Source organism: Conger conger, chromosome 5 (genome assembly GCF_963514075.1).
Source record: "Conger conger chromosome 5, fConCon1.1, whole genome shotgun sequence".
NCBI lineage: Eukaryota > Metazoa > Chordata > Actinopteri > Anguilliformes > Congridae > Conger > Conger conger.
The window spans coordinates 65,087,018-65,091,814 of record NC_083764.1 but is presented as its reverse complement, the minus strand read 5'-3'; the positions used below and the strand labels follow the sequence as shown (position 1 = coordinate 65,091,814).

The 4,797-nt window shown below is 43.2% G+C and overlaps 1 long non-coding RNA gene across 1 annotated transcript in view; it reads left to right on the top strand.

Annotated features, from left to right (window-relative positions):
* LOC133129111 (uncharacterized) overlaps positions 1-4,529 on the top strand; it is a 4,820-nt gene extending 291 nt beyond the window's left edge. Inside the window, exons 1-2 of the long non-coding RNA XR_009708796.1 lie at positions 1-3,505; positions 3,745-4,529. The exon at positions 1-3,505 is cut by the window's left edge and continues 291 nt beyond it. This is a non-coding gene — a long non-coding RNA (uncharacterized LOC133129111). The remainder of the gene's footprint in view (positions 3,506-3,744) is intronic.
* The last annotated feature ends 268 nt before the right edge of the window (positions 4,530-4,797 follow it).

Here is a 4,797-nt window from a genome sequence, read left to right as displayed (position 1 = left end):
TTTTCTCTGTTTTGAAAAAAAGAAAAGAAAAACAGAGTTGAGCATTATTTCTATTACTTGAATTCATGTGTGGTCTGTTCTCATTCCTTAAGAGGTTGTTGACGCGTCGCTGTGCGTCGAGGTGCGTTTCACAGCTCCGCGGTGACACCGGCGGGAGATACGCTGTAATCTATCAAACGTGTTTATGAATCGACGTGTGCATGTATAGCCCTAAAATGGATATAAATATTCTGCAATAGATCCGCCCAGCCTTACATAATGTCTGTTGCTTTAAATATGTATGGAATTTGTTTTTGTAGAGATGAAAAATAATATGTGTCTTTATATTGTCATTTACTGTAAGGTGTTGTGATGTCGGGTCTTTGTAAGATTTTTAAAAATTTGTTCATGTACCCAGAAAGTATGGCAATTCTTCACAAAGGTCTGGAATAGCTAAATTCACGATAAAGTATCGGCCTAACTGACTAATTAACCACAGTGGGTAATGTGGCTTCACACACGTTAAAATTGTCCTATAGCTACTAAGAAAGCCGTTTAATGGCCCTGCCACAGTTCCCCTTTTGGTCTGCCTTGGTCCGTGTTTTTAAAAAGGTTTCCGCTTTTGAGCTGAATTCATCTGCCTTTGAGTTCCTTCCCTCCCCTCTAAGACAGTTTGAAGTGGCTCAGGTGTGCTTTATATGCATATGTGGTTCCAAGACTCTCAAACAGCAGTGAGCGACTGGATATATCTGACTGCAGCCCACATCGTAATCCTGTTAAAACCGGTTTCAGCCTCTCAGACCTGTGTGCTTTCTCCCGGCTCCAGAAAAACAGGAAAACCGTTCGCAAGATCTTTTCCAGACATTGCGCCAAAACGTTTAAAGAATCTGCCATGTTTTTGACGGATGTGCGTGTTTGTAGTAGTACGATTATAGCGCCATTCCAAAGCACGGACTGCTGGTCAGAGTCCTGTATTCAAACCAAACTTATCGTTTTTTTCCATACATTTTGTTACGTGAATGTTGACTCTTTGTGTACTTTTTGATGGATTTTAGTCTTCTGATGATTGGCGCGACCGTCATATGAATTTATGAAAGGCGCAACAGAAGAACCCAGCGGTTTGGACTAGATTTGGATTAGATTTTGTCAGACAGAGAGCGATTTCAAAGGCTGCGTGTTCCCCGTCTCCCACTAGCAGCTACTGCTGCCTCTTGCTCGAGTTTCTCCACTTTCACAAACGGACACTTTTAGAATCTTACAGTTTGAAATGTTGACAGTTGCGCTCTCCTGCTGCTTCCGTGCCCATTACACGACATTGACAGATGCTAGCAATACGTTACACTCGCTGGAGCCAAGAATTCGCTACTTCACTAACTTGTACTCCAAATACTGCCGAAGGCAATCCTTGCCCAAGCTTTCCCCCAAGTGCTGAAATCCGGCTCGTGCCCAGTCTCGGAAAGTGCCCGTTTGATCCTGGTCGCCGAACCACTGGAAAGGTCATACGTTCAAAAGCCACGTCCTGATTAATTCCAATTCTGTGCTAGTTCCTTTTCTCCAAACACAGCTTCAAACTTCAAACAGGCGCTCTACCGTAGGTTAGCTTTGCTCCTGTCTCCGTGGCTTTGTACAGAGAGCCGTCACCCCCCCATGCCGGCATCAGAGGGTTGCTGGTTAACGTCCCAGACCGATAAAATAAAATAAAGTGAAAAACCAAAGAAATGCAAATGGTGTCCATCAGTCGCCTGTATTTCATAAACATAGAGGCTTTGGCTGTGATGTAGTCCTGCTCTTAATCTAGGTCTAAAATAATAGATTAATTCAAGTTACTTTGTTTGGGGATCCCAAATTCTTCATATTGCCTAAAATAGCCACCTCTGTCCGAGTATCACTTCACGCCTCGTAAAGCGGGGATGTCCAGTCGTGTGCCACGGCCAAGAGTGTGCAGGTTTTCATTCCAACCAATCACTGATTTCACTGATTAACCGGAGAGGAGGGAACGAGTGAACGAAATCAGCGGGTGTTGTGATTGGCATATTCCCCGCCCTCCCTGGCACACGATTGGACATCCCAGCCCTAAAGACTTCAACGGAGTGCACATTTAACCCACCAGCACATGGAAGGCTGTCTAAATGGGATATAATTTATAAAGGACATAAATGTAAACATATTAAAAAAGGGAAGATATTTTCCCATTTTAATGAGGACCCCCGAAAGTTCTTGGTCCCCGGGCAGTCAGAACCCTTGTTTGACACTCCCCGAAATGATCCGAGGTCAGCTCGAAATGAGATCTGAGAAGACAAACGTTTGGGACTTCTGAGTGAGTAAGCGTTGCTACGTTAACCCAAGACGGCTTAGCTGTGCTAACCATCCGTCAGTGTTAAACTGAGGGGTTTTCTTTGGCCTCGTCAATCACATGCGTAGTTAAAACAGGCACGTTACCTTAGTCATATCCATGAGTGATGCGTATGCATTTCTCACTGTTGCCGTGGATACCCTACAATATTTGGTTAATTTCGGTTCTGTGCAAGGGAGAAAAATGTACGAACGGATGCTAGCTGCATGTTGAATATTCCAATATTTTGCAATAACATAAAATGGTAATATAATAACATGTTGTAATATTAAGTAAAGTTAAGCAATAGTCTGGAATTTAGTTGAACTTGTATATAAAAACATTTTTTTTTTCAGAATAGTGACAAGAAATCAGCAAAAAACACTTTGAAATAGCAGTACCATCCTGTACCATTACTGCCTGCAGATGCTGCAGCTCATGGATCCTACAGTTCACTAATAATAATAATAATAATAATAATAATAATAATAATAATGATAATAATAATAAAGAACCAACATTCTGCTTGTACTTATTCTCTCCTTTGCATAAACCAAATCATCAACGAAGCAAAAAAAGAGAGAAAAAAACAATGGCAAAAACGTCTCACTAACCCCATTGTTACCAGCTCAGTAAAGTTTCAAAATGAGGATGTTATCCACAATACTGAGTGCAATACGACCGTGTTTGTCTACAAATCATATGTATATGTGTATCACTGGAGACTGGAGAAATACTTTCCTTTTGCCTTTTTATGTGAGTCACACCTTCGCAATAAGGCTGTCCCAAAAACCCATTTTTTTATGTTTTATTATCTCATTTATTGTTGCCTTTTTTAAATCGAATGGTTTAGTGGCCAGACCTGGGAGGTCTGTCCTGTATGTACATATTCTTCATTGTTTTTTTGTTTTTGTTTGTTTGTTTTATTTTAAGAAATTCAAAGTGCCTCCCTGTTGGTGGGATTATGGTTGGGGGAGAAAGGGGGTGTTTTTGTGGGCTCATTCCACTCCTTTATTTTCCCCTCTTTTTTTCCCTCCCTTCTTTTCCTGCTCCTCACTCCACCCGTTGGGAGAGGCTAGGAAACGAGGTGAAGACGAAGGAATCTAGAGAAACAGAATGCTCTCGCTCCGTCTAACGTCTGTTTGAAGCCACGTCAGTTACAGACGTGGCAGACGGGGAGAGGTGGATCCACAGGTCAGTTACAGACGTGGCAGACGGGGAGAGGTGGATCCACAGGTCAGTTACAGACATTTCAGACGGGGAGAGGTGGATCCACAGGTCAGTTACAGACATGGAAGACGGGGAGAGGTGGATCCACAGGTCAGTTACAGATGTGGCAGATCAGTTACAGACATGGCAGACATGGCAGACGGGGAGAGGTGGATCCACAGGTCAGTTACAGACATGGCAGACGGGGAGAGGTGGATCCACAGGTCAGTTACAGATGTGGCAGATCAGTTACAGACAGTTACAGACATGGCAGACATGGCAGACGGGGAGAGGTGGATCCACAGGTCAGTTACAGACATGGCAGACGGGGAGAGGTGGATCCACAGGTCAGTTACAGATGTGGCAGATCAGTTACAGACAGTTACAGACATGGCAGACATGGCAGACGGGGAGAGGTGGATCCACAGGTCAGTTACAGACGTGGCAGACGGGGAGAGGTGGATCCACAGGTCAGTTACAGACGTGGTAGATGGGGAGAGGTGGATCCACAGGTCAGTTACAGACGTGACAGATGGGGAGAGGTGGATCCACAGGTCCAGGTTAAACAGTACATAACACTTTCTGAAAAAATACTTCCACAAAAGGGATGCACTCCTGTTTCCTCGCTCAAAGGAAAGTCCGGGAAACTTCCTGACTTCTACTTCTAGCTCCTGGAAAAGATGGCAGGCCTGGGTCGATTTTTCGGGTGTGGAGCAAGGAAAAGAAAATGAGGAGAAAAATAAGAGACTGGAATGAGTCTCTGTGACTGTCACTTCCTGGGAGAGATTTTCGTCAGCGTGTCTCACATACACGTTTTCCTGTGTTTACACGTTTATCTGAGTTTATATAAGTTTGTGCCAACTGGAGAGTTTGCTGTAAGCGTGTGCTGAACACCATATAGATAAGGTTACACCTCTCCACGTTTCATAACCCTTGCTGCTTTTTAATCATCATTTATTTGTCTGTTTATTTCACGCCTTGATAAGCTGTAATAAACTTGATCAATGGAGTGTTGCCTTATGGGAATTGTAGTTTATTTGCCTTTGGAGGATTTACCAGGCTATGCTATGAAAGTTCGCTGATGATTTTCTGGGTCTTTGAGGGTGAGATTTATCCTGTCATCATTAGTGCTGGGGGTAGTAGGTTATCTCATTACTGGTTAATCAGTTTATCTGATCAGTCACTGGTTAATCAGTTTATCTGATCAGTCACTGGTTAATCAGTTTATCTGATCAGTCACTGGTTAATCAGTTTGTCTGATCAGTCACTGGTTAATC